General features: G+C 39.0%; 1 long non-coding RNA gene across 1 annotated transcript; it reads left to right on the top strand.

Annotated features, from left to right (window-relative positions):
* Positions 1-7,875: 7,875 nt before the first annotated feature.
* Positions 7,876-15,283, top strand: LOC107311503. Its single transcript, XR_001554099.2, has 4 exons — positions 7,876-7,962; positions 8,354-8,447; positions 8,610-8,757; positions 10,555-15,283. It is a non-coding gene; the product is annotated as an uncharacterized LOC107311503 (long non-coding RNA).
* The last annotated feature ends 873 nt before the right edge of the window (positions 15,284-16,156 follow it).

Raw genomic sequence — 16,156 nt, 5'->3', positions numbered from 1 at the left:
CATAGTCCAATTGAAAGAGAGCTTGCTTCACTTCCATTTGTTCTTAAGAATATGCTTAACAAGCGTTCCTTCCATGTTGACGTACTCACTGCTAATAAGATGGGAAAAACAATGAATCTTTGGATTTGTTTTCCATGCAAGTGGCATTCATACACACTGTGAGGAAGTTTACCCATTTTTCATGTTACTGATACATTCATATCATCAAAACAGTTCCTGTTTCAATCTACTCAATTTTTGTATTTATAATGGATCACTTTGTTCTTTTTCTCATTTAGTCTTTGTTGTCATATTATTAATATTCCTCATATAAACATTCATTATATTCCTACATGTCCCATATTATATTTTGTTTCCCACGCACAAATCAAACTAAAAATGCTAAATAAACTATATTTCATTCAAAACATACGTAGAATCATAGAATCATCTCTGTCGGAAAAGGCTTTCAAGGTTACGAAATTCAACCATAAATTTGACCTACCCATCCCATCACTAATGAAATCACTAAAATGCTGTTCTAATCATGAATTGTCATTGATTTCAGTGAAGCTAAAATATCACCCTTGACTGTGTGGTAAAGGCAGCTGAGCATACTTCAAAATGTATCTATGTAAAGAAACATAACTGAATAACACTTGGTGTATTTGCAATATAGCAAATACAAAAATATCAATATAGCAAAGTAACTTATTTTTCACTTAACAAATTGTTATTATTTGTCAGTTAGCAATAAGGCTACTTTCTTTAGAAAATATCTGGAACTAAAAGTATGGCACATGAATGCATGTTCTTACCTGTTCTGTAGCAGGCACCTTATGGAAGGTGTCAGGAAGCTTCTATCAAGGATGCTAGAGATCTCTTAATTTATGGCTGCACACCAATATTAACACAAATACCACTAAATTCCATTGAAATTCTTTCATTTTGAGAGGTATACTTTAACAACCACAAAACATTTTGTTATTGTGCTCGGTCTGTTTACTACTGAAGACTGCGATACTGAAGATCACAGCTCAAGAATGCATAGCAGTAATGAAAAACTCTTCCTTCTTCACAGATAGTCTTAATTGTCATGAGGGGAAAGCAAAAATAGGAATAAAATGCATGTACCTTCAAATTGATCTGCCTACAATTTACAAAATATCTTACTGTGGTTGCAATTTTCTCAGCATTATATCACATATGTAGGAGTATTTTGTCCTTAGGAAGCAAAAAGAACTACTGTATAAGTATAGATGTGATTTGAGATCATACTTCAATTTTGGCAAAAGATAATATGGAAAAGTTCTTGCCACTGAATCTTCTTTGGTCTTCAATCAGAAGGTATTACTCCTATAGCACTAATTGTGCCTTGGTAACCTGAACCACTCTGCAACAATAAATGGAGTAAACAACAGGAGGGGTATGACTAGAGGTAAGAAAATTCAAGGTCTGCTTGCAGTTTGGGAGCCGTATCACTAAGTAATTTGTGTTTGTTTTATGTCCCTAGTAATTTATAATCAAAATGATAGATATTCAGAACAGCTTTTCCTTGAATTCATTCTACAGTTGATATTGAAAAAGTTTGACCCTAGTAAAAGATTTGGAAGATTCCTGCCTCAATAATATAGATAGAAAAAAAAAGAGGAGCAGGCATGACATAAAAAGTAGAATAAGAGCGAGTAAATAGGAAATGTTACAGATATTGGCAGTAAAAGAGCAAGGAGAGACATATCTATGAATATGCTATGAAATGTTATGAAAACAATAGGCCAAAAATACAGCTTTCATGACAATTTGAACCAGAAGACAACATTACCAAGACCAAGTTTCCATTAACTAGCCAAGTTAACAAGGTGCATTAACATTTTATTCAATGTGCAAACAAAATCTAATTCTATAAGGACTCCAATAACAGCATCAAATTGAAAATGTGAAGCTTATGATTAGACATACAATGGAGAAAGACAAAGATCCAGAATAATTTATCAATACGAAATATAGTTTGGCCTTCTTTTACTCACTTCAAACATACAAGCACATGCTTTTTCTTAGGGATTGTCAAACCATTATCTTGAGACAGCTTCTGCAACTCAGTGTTCATCCAATTAGAGTTTCCCTTCCCATTACTGTGTTATTCAGTGTTCCCCCTTTTGACACTGCACTTCTGCACTGTTGCGTCTGTAGGGGTAACCCTTTTAACACACAACACAACACTGTGAAGCACTGTTAAGAAGAGCAGTTAAGAAACTAACCATAGCATTTTGACTATCGGCAGCTTCTGCACACCACTTGCAGGCCTTATCCAAAGACCAAACACAAAAACTGTGACAATGACCTACTTCCACCAGCCTCCACAGACTTCCTGCTGTTTGTTGGTGCATGTTTGGTGCATGTGCCTTAGAAGTGAGTTAGAAATCTTTGGTGGAAAGTAAGGGTAGAGAATGAATAAAATGAAACACAGTATTTTTAGACGTGAAAATGGAAAATTAGACACACAGCTCCCATTTTAAATTAGTTTTGTTAGGGTACAAAAAATCTTTTCGATACCCAACTCTTCACACATTCTTGTGACTTGTTAACTGCAGCCAGCAGCAAGTCATGATCTTGTGAAACATGAGTACCTGCAAATCTCAATTCCATTGTGAACACGTAGGCACATTATTTCCTTTGCTACTCTGCATTTTTTCCTCTGATATCTGATGTTTCATAGTTCTCTATTGAGAAAAATATTGTAATGACAGTGAAAAAGGAGTAGTGTAACAGTCATGGGGTGTGATGTAATTACAGCAAGTACAGTATTGCTCACAGTATCGCAGTGTTCAGTTGTTTTCTGAAATGAATGAGCCTGGTGACCTTTAAATCTGTCCCTGCTACTTCTGCACTGAATTTCTTACCCACTGCCACTCCATCAAAGCCACTGGACCATGTTCAGCACAGCACAGTTCTGGAAGAGTCTGTTATACTGGGAGTAAGCAGAGAAACTTCCTTTCACCTCCTGTGCTTTGCTTTCTTTGGTTCTCAGTCTTGCCTCTTTTGTTTTGTTTTTTGTTGTTGTTTTTTTTTGGGGGGGGGGGGGGGGGGGAGGACATGATTATTTTGGTAGCTTTTGTTGCTATTATTTTGTTATATGAGATGCCACATTAAAAGTATCATCACTTATTCATAATTTCTATTGCCATTATTAGTATTACTGTGAGTTCTTCTGGCAGAGATTGGGAGGGGAGAGAGCTGGGGATTAAAAGGGCAGCTGCTGCCCACTGCATGTCCCTGGGCTGGGCATTGTGCAAGATGTTCTCTATGGGCTGGTGGGTACCATGCTGAATCCTGCTGTCTTAATCCTACCATCTGACACGCTTTGGCTAAAGCAGTGCTCACGGTCCCTGTGATTAAAATGAAGGTGACAACACATGCCTATCTTCTTCCTCCATGTCTGAGTAGTGAGTGTGAGCTTTCTGGCAACTTCAAAAATGAGAAGCATCGCCTACCTTCCAAGAGTTACAGTTATGTAAGGTACTTGTTAGCTTCGAGGCATGTTACTACCACAAGCTACTAGTTTAGAAAGACATTTGGAAAACTGCAAAAGTCCTTATTTCAGCATTTATTTGCATTGTATTTTATTTATTTGCATTGTAGTTTGGTACATAGTGATGCTCATGGAACTGAGTGATTTTCCTGGTTTTGCAGAAATCTTGCCTCGAGACCTGAATACCTAGAGGGCTACAGGGCTAGTATTTCAAGTGCCTAGCCTGTCTGACATTGCCTAGATCACAGTATGACTGAGTCTAACTTACAAGGAAAAGAATCTCTGTATTTCCAGTAAAAAGCGAGCTCTCATTTTTCACTTAAGAAATATTTCCATGAAGCCTCAGTGGTGTGGTGCATTTCCAGAGAGGCTTTAGTCTAGGATGGACTAGGAGCTGTTTCTTCAGGGAAGACAGACTATAACTGTGATCCTCTCTTATTTTCCTGATGTTAGGTCAGTATATTTTTTATCCCATGGATGAGAACAAGCAATCAGATGGGATCACTCACAATATATTTGGCTTTCATTAATGTAGTTTGATTGACTACTAAAATACTCCTTTTATAAGGACATAGACATTTCAGATGATCTGGAATTTATAGTGACAGACAGGGTGGTTTAATATTCACAGTACAAGCACCTCTGGTGGTTTAATATATTGTTGCCTGTGACCAACCACTGTTTTTGGGCTATCTGTTCTGAGTGATCACCCTCTGAAAAGAACATATCATCTGAGCATTCCAATCTGTGGCCTCAACATAAAAGCCCCCATGTGCTGTGGCTTGGACAGAAATAACTGCCATTTCCACATCAGACATGCCCATAACTTAGATCACAACCAGATAAGAACTTTGAGCTGTCCCTGAAACCAAACTATTTCCTCCAAATTTTCACTCTATTAACCCACTCCTCCATATGCTGTCAGTAGCAGGTTGGTTTGCTTCAGTGTAGTATGATTTCACAGAACAAAGCAGCTGAACCCGAGCATTCAAGCCATAGCAAATAGTTGGGATGATAACCTTTTTATCCAGCTCATCATAATAGTTCATCTGACTGCTCTTTACAAAGCAGATTGAAATGAACAGGGCAGCAGAAGAGACCGAGTGATGTGGCCTGCTGTGGTAACAGAGGTGACTAAAGTGGCAGTTCCTGGCTGCGGCGCCTGGCTGTGTGACTCAGGTTGATAGGGATGGATGAAGCCATCTGCTGAAAGCCCCAGGTGTGACTCCTTCCCACACCTCTCCTGTGTGTTCATTCTTTCGCATGCTCATGCTCATTCCCACACCTCTTGCTGCATACCAGTGGCACCATGACTGCTCTGAGTGTTCCTGAGATCCTTGATTGTAAATTCTGAGGGCTTGGCTTGTGCACATATGGTTTAACCATGGAGACCTACTGCTAGATGTGGTCTCTCTCAGGTGACAGTGTGGCTTGTTCCAAAGGGCAAGGGAGGTGAAATAACTTCAACCTCAAAGACAACCTCAGAGTTCCCATGGATGCTGAGCAATGCGCCACATGATCCATTCTGCTCAGCTGGTACCTGCACTACCTCTGGTCAGGAGAGCAGATACTGTCAGGTGTGAGCTTCCTCCATGAAGTAGTCACAGGCTACCTCCAAATTACCTCCTGGTACAGACCAGTGTGGGAAGGAGTAGTTCCCTTTCCATAGATCCCTGATGCTTGTGGTCCTTGCCTAGCATGTCTTGTGAGGACCAAGCCCTGACACCCAGGAGGCATCCATCTTACTGGGGTGCTCTCCACTCGGGTGGTCTGCTGCCCATAAAGCAGTAAGTCATTCCACAGTGAGTGAGGAGCAAATGTTTAGCAAGCCTGGCAGTTATTTGGCTCAGGGTCTGAGGAAGTGGCTTGGCTCATCATTCAGTGGGTTTAGAAAGAAACACAAAAAGGTGCAGTTGTTCTGGGCCCAAATGCAGAGCTGCAGGACTCAGAGGCTGCCAGCCTGCCCTTGTCAGCTAGCTCAGGTGAAGTTCAGTAGGATTAGTGGGCCCATCTGATCAGCTACTGATGAAAAGCCTTTCACCAGATTGCCCAGAGTAGTTCTGGATGCCCCATCTCTGGAGGTGGTCAGGGCCAGGTTGGACGGGGCCCTGGGCAGCTTGATCTGGTGAGCAACAACCTTGCCCATGGCAGGGAATAGGAATTGGGGGAGTTTTAAGGTCCCATTCAACTAAGCCATTCTATGATTCCATGTGCACGATCTGCCCCACAACATCCCTCTGCAGGGGTGAGCAGCAAAGAGCAGGACGGGGAATCAAGAGGTTGGATGGGGTCCACAAAGTAAACAGTGCAAACACTTCCCTGAATACCAAGAACTGCAGAAAAGTCTTCTGTACTTTCAGCCAATCTTTCTGGAACATTTGGTCTCATTGCAGAAAAAAAGAGCTGAGTCATACAGTTTTTTAGGAGGGCTCCTCCTGCCATTCTAATAATTACTTAATTTCACAGGTAGAAGAGTCACCTGGGACACAAGAAGGGCATCACAAGCAAAGGAAATTATTGAACAGAAATAAAATTATCTTGTGCATATACTGTAAAAAAAGCAAGAAGTTCTGTCTGACTAAAAATTGCAAGCTTTCTTTTGTTATAATTGCTCATCTAACCAGAAGAAGTCCATTTGATTCCATGTCTTTTTAAATCCCCTCCTTTTCTTTCCAGAACAAGCTGGCATTCAGCACTGTAGGAAAGAATCCAAGCTAAGAGACGTCTTTGTAGAGAAAATAGTGTGAACACAGTTTCTCTCAATGGTGAAATTGAATGCTCAGGGCACTTGGCTAGCTGTCATCCTTATCCCTACAGATGCACAAATGTAATATTTAGCAAGGACCTTTTACATATTTTTTTCCATGCTTACGTTTGCTGTGACTTTTCCTGCTGAGTACAGGGTTGGAAGTTGGACTGGCAAACAGACTGTGTTATTATAATCACATTTTTTAGATCCTCTGGAAGAGCATGTGGGTTTTGCATTTCACTCCAAAGCATTTAATTTGGAAAATGAGTAGCATAACAGCAGCTCCTATTAATGAAGTGGTTTTATCTTTTTAATAAAGTAACAGAACGAGAGCATGGGCAAATTTATATTAAAGAGCCGGGTATTTTGAGAAAAGGAAGAATCGGTATCAGATCAGGCCAAGAACAAACATAATGATTTCTGCAAAAAGCTGAAAGCTATCACTATCATTTTTGTCAGTAGTCCTGAAAGGGCAGCTCCTCAGGTAGATGGGCTGAACGGTCACTGAAGAGCAGGATTTCACCTCTGCAGAGCTAGAATTTGCAGAAAAGCAGAGTAACTCTTGTTTCTTGTGGGACTTGTTCCTGTCCTCTTTTTGGTGTGTTTTTCCTGTGACAGCTTGCTGCCCAGGAGAGAAGGTAGAAGGCGGTGAGAAAGTTCCTCCATGACAGAAGGAACTGATATCGAACCAGTGCAGGGGCAAATCACACTGCATAGTTACTGACATAGTTCACCAGCATGTATTCGCTTCTTACACAGAACTGTCATTTTTGAAACTTCAAAAATCACTTGGCAATGTGTCCTCATATTATCTCACTGCCCAGCAGCCTTTGTTCTTTATTATACAGATCAATGATGTATCAGTGAGAGAATATCAGGATAGAAGCCACTAATGGAGATAAAAATCAGGGTTATTTCTGTGTCCTTCTTTTACATATTTAATGAAATGTTAAGTTAGGCTCTACTGAACAATGTGTAAGAATCTGCCTTGCAGAAGCTATCAAAACATTGTTATACAACTAGCTACATTTGGCAAAACATGCAGTCATCCAGAACACCTTTGCATAGTTTAAAATCTGTTAATCTTTAGATTCATAACCAGGGTTGCACATGCCATCATATTTTATAAGTTTGTCTCATTAAAATGTGTGCAACATATCCATGTAGTCATGTACAGATAAGAAAATTACAGAGAGAAGTAAATAGCTCAAATAATGCAACGTGACTTTACAGCAAAGAGATGTAACAAGTTCTAGAAAGGGAAGGCATACTGGAATTCTGGGCAAAATAAATAACTTGAAAATGGAAAAGAGACATGGAGAATTTTCCATCACGATGCAGGCATGGGCATGCATACAGGTTAGTGGATGGCAGTATTGTAATCTTTTAGTCAGAAATACAGGAGATCACTGTTGGAGAATTATACATACTCTTTTTACAGTCTTTTACTAATTTGTGGGTTTATTTGTATTGTTTGTTTTAAGAATGTAAGGGTTTTTTGTTTGTTTGTGTGTGCTAATAAATACAGTGACAGACACACCCTGCACTCCTTTCCTGCTCCCCCAGACCAGTGCATTTAGAACAGCTGGTGCCCTAAAGGAGGTGCAGCTGTGGTTGACTGACATTTGCTTAAGTAGGTTGGGGTGAGGATGGGCTGGTGCCTGCTTTGAGGAGGTGCTGGCCAGTTTCTGATTCTGGACAGCAGGTAAAGTGCTTATATCAAGGATTTGGATTGGCTGTAAGGAGTTTCTATAGCACTGAGGATGATAATGTAGAACATGTGGGATGTTTTTTTAACATAATAGTTTTAATTTGCATCTAAAATACATATGTATAAAAGAAAACACGTGCTAGAGAAGAAAACTTATTTGCATTACTCTTGTAAGCTTTGAAAGCCTGTATTCTGGAATGAGGAACTCTCCCAGTGTGAGGCCTGAACAAATTGATTTTGGTACTTCATGCACTCCTTCATTGCTTTAGATGCAATACTGAGACTACAAATTGGTCAAAATTATTATTTATTTAACGTTTACAATACAGCAAAGTGGAAAAGGTTCTATCTGATTCTATCTCCTTTCTCCTTCTGTTATTGATAGTCTCTGCTCCAAAGAACCAGTCTGAAAGATTAGACATGGGAGAGGATAAGATCAAGAAATAAATCAGACTGGAACAGACAAGTAGGAAACACAGGTAACTGGTTAAGACTTGTCTGCATTCAATCAGGAATACTTTGCACAGTTTTCCAATTATGTAAGTTCTGAGATCACAGGTTTTCACTTTAAAAAGGACATATTTATTTTGCTTGGTGAACCTGCTTTGTTGGAAGTTCAATTTCTATGCTCTTGTTTTCAGGCTTAAAGGAAAAGTAGTGGACGACGAGGGGTTCTTCAGAGCAGCCCATCAGTCTCATTCACTGCAGAGAAGAAAGAGTTGAGAACTTCAGTTTCAAGAGGCACTGTTGTACATTGATCTCTGTGGGCACGCTCCGCTAACTGCCAAGGTTTGGGTTTCTTTTTTTAACAGCTTAGCATGGCTTTTAGCAAGCATAAATATAGCTGTACAAATAGTGAGAAGCTATTTTTGAACATTTTGTTCACTGCTAAATACAGAATTGCTAACTCAAGCATTCAGAAGTCATGATTCAGGTCCCCAGAATGAAGAGGCTGGCCTAAGTATGTAGGTCCTTTTTTGTTTGCTGTCTGTTTTGCCTACTGAAACCTTAGAATGTCTCTGGATCATGTCTTCAGGCTTTTTACTTCAAAATTGCAAATAGAAGTTTAATCTGAGTTTATATTTGCAGGCTCTTAGAGCCAGGACTTAAAGAATTCTTCATTATACTTTGGTATAAATGCAAACCTTGGAAGCAGTGTAAAACAATATCCTTTCATTCTTATCTTCTATTAGCTCTTTAAGAGCTGTCAAGGGACTTTCTTGGCTTATCTGTCAAAGTGTATGTCATCCTGGTAGCTGAAATTTCTTTAATCAAAAAGGGGAATATCACCTCTGAGCAGGCAGACCAGCACAGGACTGACCAACGCACCATTGCTTTCCCACCTTCCCTTGTTTTCAGAGCTTTGGCAGAAGGGGAACACAACGGCTCCCTGTACATTAGTCAACCGAGTGCAGAACAGCAGCAGACTTCTGAGTGAAGGAGCACTTGCTCATGCAGCATAAATGTATAATGAATGTCACTCAGAACACAAATATCGTAGCAGAAATGTCAAATACTCCAAGGAATATCTGCAACAGGCATTAGCTTAAACTTGTTTGATGAATGTTTTGTACAAGTAATTTCAATTTGTGACGCATTTGGAAGGGCTTTTGTTTTGCAATTTTAAAAGCTGTTAATAGGCAGCTCATAAACAGGACAAGGATTTGACTTTGTCCAGTGAAAGGAAAATAATACGTTGCTTGTACAGTTGTAACCTTAAGCCCAGTATGATTTTGTACATCCTCACCTCCCACTCTCTAACAAATTTTAAACTTGGCTAATGTTGTTTTCCAGCAAGAATGGTTGATTGTCCTCCTTCCCTTGAAAAGAACCATTTTTAGGCAATCAGTGTCATAAGAGCTGGTGACTGTTCATTTCTAAGAGCACTTGAAAATATATTTTTGTGGATGAAACACACTTTATTCACTATTGTACTTTTCCGGGAAACACCTCAAAAACAAATTCCAAGCACAATGAATGCATTGGCCTTTTCACCAGTGCAGATTAGCAAGCTTCCCTTCTTCCTTCTAGCATCATTTACTACTGCAAGGCTCTCAACTGGTCTTTGCTGGCAATTAAATTGTTCTAGCACCACAATAGTAAATTATTGGTTCTGCAGTCATTTACCAAACAGCTGTTCTATTTTCTGCTTGCTCCACATTTTGCCTTATACTAGTATCCTTTCACCTAAATAAAATTACTAAACACACTAAAAATACTGTAATAATGCCAGGCTATTTTTGTCAGTAGCTCTCAAAGAAGACTGTGTGCCTCTTTTACTCCCACACTTAAAAGTGGCAGTCTGCTTGATACCTATGAGGGAACAAATAGTCTGGCAGGGAAGGGCATGGGCAGGGCTTGCATCACCCTGACCCGTTCCTGCTTGTTGAGCCAGCTAGGCAGCCCAAGTCATAGGTTACACCTTCCCTAAACAGGTGTAACTTGAATTGTCCTGCAACTATACTAGGGAGCCAGAGAGAGGGAGCCACAGTCCCTGAACAATTTGCTCTGGAGTTTTCTTCCAGAAGCTTTGTTGAAGTCCAACCAAGAGCAAAAGTCACGTTGTCCTTTCTCTTACCCTTGCAGATATAATGCAGCGTGTAGCATGCTTATGACTCGCATCACAATAACGTGGAAGTCAAGTCAGTGTGGGCTATGCTGCTGCTGCTACACATGGAGGTGAGGAGAGGGAGCACTTGAGTGAAGAAGGGACAAGCAGAAGCCCTGCGCTGCAGTTCCCTGTCAGGCTCATGGCAAGTCAGGACACTACAGAACAGGAGCAAAGAGGCCTGCAGCAAAAATGAGCTGGTCTAGGATGTGTCTGGCCATCTGCAGTGACCTCATCCTACTGAAAAGCCACAGGGATTTCTTGCCAGGTCACTGCTGAATTTGCAGGTCTTTGGTTTTGCATGTGTTTTATTTGAGGATTAGCCTTACTAAATGTAGATTAAATGCCTATCTACATACATTTGCAAATATGTTCAGGGATAGTGGGCCTAGCAATTCTCTCTGTACCTTTGCTTTTCATGCAAAACAGTCTATCTTGGTTTAATGATCTTGAGCCAGACTGACAAATGTTAATATTAATTATCTTTCTTACTTAGATGGAATCTAAGGGTTTGGAAATATTTTTCCTTATCTAGCTCTTTCAAGAAATAAGAACCTTGAGTATTAGGGTTGGTGGTGGTGCTAAGGAGAACATGCAGACTTCTGTTTTTAGCCAAAAAGACTAGGTACTGCTCTGATAATATGGCTAGCAGATGGGGAGCATGCAGCTGGCTAAGCGCTGACAATTAGGCTGGGCAGCCCATGCAGCTGAGTTCTTTGCTCTTGGCAAAAGAACACATGGCTTCTTGGCAGTGAAACTGGGTCTTATTCTATTGATAAGAATGCACACTTTCCTTATTTGCATGCACAATAAATGCAGATTTCACAGTAAGCTAATGATAGGTGTCTATGAGGTATGACAGTATCAGCTCAATTGTTGATTTAGCTATTCTGGTAGAAAATGCACCTTATTAGTTTCATACTGCAATAGGAAGAGGTTCAGTTGTACTCACAAGCTCTGCTGGAGCTGTATCTATTGTTCTGCCGGTTCATACCCAATATAAATACACTAGAGAAACCCTTTTTCAGCTTTGCAGATCATAAGAAATAAAGAGCACTCTGAGTAAGAATGCTACTGAATAAAGCATTGAGTAATCCGAGCTTATGGAACAGAAAAATCAAGCAGTATATGAAAGTGAGAAGCATAGTTCATATACATATTGTAATAAATAACATAAATTAATTCTCAATAAGTTATTTTTAAGGTAGGCTTCTTGCTTTGAAAAATAGCTACTAAGTTTAGTCTAGTCAACTACTGTTAAATGAATTCTCCAACCAGATTAGTATAATACTCAGCTTACACTAGAAAAGCAGCATCTACGCTATCCCCTTTTTTTCCTTCTGTTTCTGCCTTATATTGCCACAATTGCTAACAGGACCTACCATTTAATATCACATCTGGATGGGACATATTGTGGCTGTAATTATACTTACCTAAGTATATTTTTAAATTTTCCCCTCCATATTATATGAGTATATCTTTCTAAGTGTATCTTTCTATATTAAAGTTTAAAATAAAGGCAAAGAATGAAGTATATTGAAGAGAGCCAGGTAGAAAGACTAGCAGATCTACTTTGTAGCATCATGTAGGTAAGCTGGCTGATTCTTTGTGTGGTTTTCAATGCAGATATCATACATTTTTAGACAGTGGCTTTCAGATTATGAAAATATGTTCTTTTTTGCATATAAAAATAATCAGCTTCTAAAGCTCTGATCTGGTATGTCAGTTTCATGCTGAATCCTCAGATTTGTACGTGATTATAAGTCTCTGTGGTTGTTAAGCTAGTAATCCACTTGTAGTTTGCATTAAAAATTGCTAGTAGTGTTCCGTGACCTGTGGATGAAAGTGTCAGTGCTCAACAGAAAAGATCTTTGTTTTCACCTTTAAAAGGCTGCTGGCTTGTTACTGCTTCCTCAGGCAGAAAAGTTTAAAATTAATGTAAAGATCATTTGACCTTACAGTTTAGAGAAATTGAGGTTCTGTCATGGTAATCCTAATGGCTGTGACTGTGACACCTACAACTTGCAGCTTTCTAGGAGACTCATATGTACTGCATTGCATCAGAGAGTAATTTTGATAGCTCTGCCCTTACCCTCTTTAGACAAATGATTACACGCACAGAACTTCCCTTTCTGAGCTAGTGGCTCCAGGAGAGGGATCCATTCACAGTGAAATCCTCTTATTCAGCACTCTTGTTGGCAAGCTGTTGTGGGTATGGCATGGACATTTGGAATAGCTATAATAAATGTAGCATGAAAGGTAAGTGGATAATATTAGTAGTATAAATAAATTCTAGGTACTTTCCATACTAAGCACGCTTGCAGATTGTTATTTGAATGCAGACGGTGTGATAATTAAAATACATCAGACAGACTTGATTTATTTGACACATGAAATGCAATTATGTATTATTTATGGAACTTGAATATTAAGATTTTTTTTTCATTAATTGAAGTATGAAAGCAAAATACATTGTTGATGTTATTTTTTCTGTAAGAGATTCTTAAAACAACTTACTTACAGCTCAGGCATAAAATAAAGAAAAGGCAGAATGGTCAGCCTGGCTGTGAAACTTCATCAGTAGGAAAATGCACAACTTTGTAAAGGAGGAGAACAAAGATTTTCAACAAAGCCATCCTTATATCTTATATAAACAGTCATTATGCACCTTCTTCTGGCAGGAAATTACTATTTAATATGCAGAAATAGTGGCTACTTAAAAGCAGTGTGAATGATGATGTATTTAAGAATAATTTAATCAGCTGCTTCTCTATTTAAGCTGCTCTATTTAAGATCCCTAATTTAAAAAGCAAACAACAAAAACACATAATTTGTGAAAGAACTGTAAATGCTAACAAAAGTTTTGTGCTGCTGTATGCTTTTAAATAGTTTTATTTTCCAGTGTATTGGAGTTTGCTTGTAATTGAAAAGCATTTATGAGATCAGTCAGATCACTGAATTACAGAATGGCTGATGTGGATGGGTACTTCTGAAGATCATCATACCCCAGCCCTCTCCTCAAAGCAGGTGTCAGCTGGAGCATGTTGTTTAGAGCCACAATTAGTGGAGTTTTGTATAGCTCCAAGGACAGAAACTCTATGACCTCTCTAAGCAACCTGTGCTGTTGCTCAGCCATCCTAGTGGCAAGGAAAGTTTTTCTCATGTTTGAACAGAATTTCCTGTGTTATCAGTCTGTACCTGTTGCCTCTTCTCCTGTCACTGGACATCAACCCCAGACATCAAGTATTTGTTCACTTTGGTAAGATCCTTCCTGTGCCTTCTCTCCTTCAGGCTGAACAATGCATGTCTCTCAGCTTCTCCTCAGATTTTAGATGCTCCACGCCATTAATGTTCTTGATGGGTCATTGATGGGTCCACTCCAGATGGGCTATAGCTCAAAGGTTCATCTAAAGTGCTAGTGTCCATCTGAAGAGCTAGTTAGAAGATAGATAATTCTATGATCTCATGCAAGCGGGTTGCTGTTATGTAATGTGTGATAAAGTTTTGTAACTGACCCATACTGAATGCTTCCAACAGGTGAACAAGCAAGCTTGTCAGCACTCCCTCTCCAGAACTATCAAAAGAATAATGTGTGCTCACCCAATTTAAATCTGTTTGCTGAATGTCCAGATACGCTTTGCAAAATGTTCATGAACCATTAGAAAGCTGGAGTCTTTCAGATGAGTTCAGGATGCATTGTGTTAGTGTCTTAATGTCCAGCCGAAGTAGCAGGTCTAATTGACTACTATCTCTGCTTAGATTAAGGAAGAAATCGAATTTCAAAATATGGGTAAACGTCAGAAACAGGGTTAAAGGTGTAACAACACAGACTATAAGAGAGGAAGAACTGAGCAATGACAGACAGATCCTCAGCTTCAACAGTCATCCCATTCTCCATCAACACACTGTTTTATTCTATTTTCCTTGGTTAAAAACAAGAACTAAGAAAATTCCGTCACCTTTGTTTCTATTTCTGACTATCACTATAGTAGCAAGCAAATGCTATGGATCTGAATCTGTTGCGCATCTGCTCTTAAAAAACAAAGTCTGTTTTATCCTCACAGTCACAGTGAGATCTACCCAAAGGTGGCAATATCAATCATCTTCAAAAAAAGATGCAACAATTTCAAAGGCATTTGCAGCTCTAAGAAAAACAAAATACGGTAACAAGTCATGTTTGGGATACACAACACTTTAAGAATTGGTTAAAATCGGTGACATTGCTTCAAAAGCTTCCTCTTTGAATTTTTGGGGTTTTTTGATCTTGTGTAGAATATAGTGATGATATATCGGTGATGATGTTGTCACATATAGGTAAGACTAACACTACATCCATAAAGGTAATAGGAACTTTATCTTTGTGTTTTAAGCAAAACCAGTATAAACATATAATGCTTGTTAGTTAACACTGCTGCCTCAGATTATGTTACTGAACACTCCTTTGGCAGATGCATTAGAAATAAACATTTCCCTGGCATTCTGCTCTTTCCTTAGCTTCAGTGTGTAAGTGACTGCAAAGCGGTGACTGCACCATCCTTTGACTAGGTTACAGATGTGTGCATGGTTATCCTTGGGAATGAGAAGACATAAATGAGACTTGAAATTTTTACATGCTCTTTGTACAATTTAGGGCAAATGTTTTTCTTGGAGGAGGCCTGAATTTGGAAACCATTATTTTGAAGATTCTGGGGTAATTATGAACCTAGGAAAAAAAAAAAGCAAAATGATGCATCCTTTCAATAATTATACATAGAAGACTTTCAATAAACCTGTTGCTATGGTTATAGAAAACAGTTACATTAATACAAAACCTAACAGTAGTTTCCAGATTTTGCAAAAATTGGCTTTCCTTTTTCCAAATCAAGGTTACCTAGGTAACTCTAAGTCACATGCTAGTCAACATATTGGAAGTTGATAATATTTCCTTTATCTGTAACATATTTTCTTGTCAACAAATGAGAAAGAAGGAACTCTTACGTCATCTGTGAAATAACAGTATTACAGAGGAAAGAGAAATTCACAGGGGGTCCATTGCCAAAAGACAGAAGTTTCTGAAGAGGCAATTCTGCTTGTTGTGTGCAGCCTCTGTAACTGTGATGGATGCATGTATGTTATTCAGGCAAATGGGGGACAGGAAGGAGGATGGCAGGAAAAGGTATAAATGTGGTAAGATTCATATTTTTGAGAAACAAGAACTTCTCAAAGCTGTTTTGAGTTTCAGGATTCAGGAATCTGTCCTGGAGAAGACGTATCACTGGACAGAGTAACTGTCAGTCAAGCAAACAGGTCTAAAGCTTTGCCTTACAATTCATTGCCCGGGTAACAACCAGTATATGGATTTATAACATACATGGAGATCCTAGGGATCTCTCATCTCAGTTAAAGGTACTAAGTAGGCCAAACAAATGCTTTGCAATATCGGTATGTCTGATTCCTTAGAGAAGGATGTGTGAACTCCAGTATACACAGCGGATAGGAAAAAAAAGACTCTTTAAAATTGGTTAGGGTATGAATTTTGTTGAATTCAAAGTCAGGAGAGAAAGAAATGTTGATGAAAGAGCTGTTAAGCTTTGACAGTAA

Source organism: Coturnix japonica, chromosome 3, assembly GCF_001577835.2.
Source record: "Coturnix japonica isolate 7356 chromosome 3, Coturnix japonica 2.1, whole genome shotgun sequence".
Lineage (NCBI taxonomy): Eukaryota > Metazoa > Chordata > Aves > Galliformes > Phasianidae > Coturnix > Coturnix japonica.
Note: the sequence above shows the minus strand (reverse complement) of the source record. Positions and strands in the feature narration are given on the sequence as shown.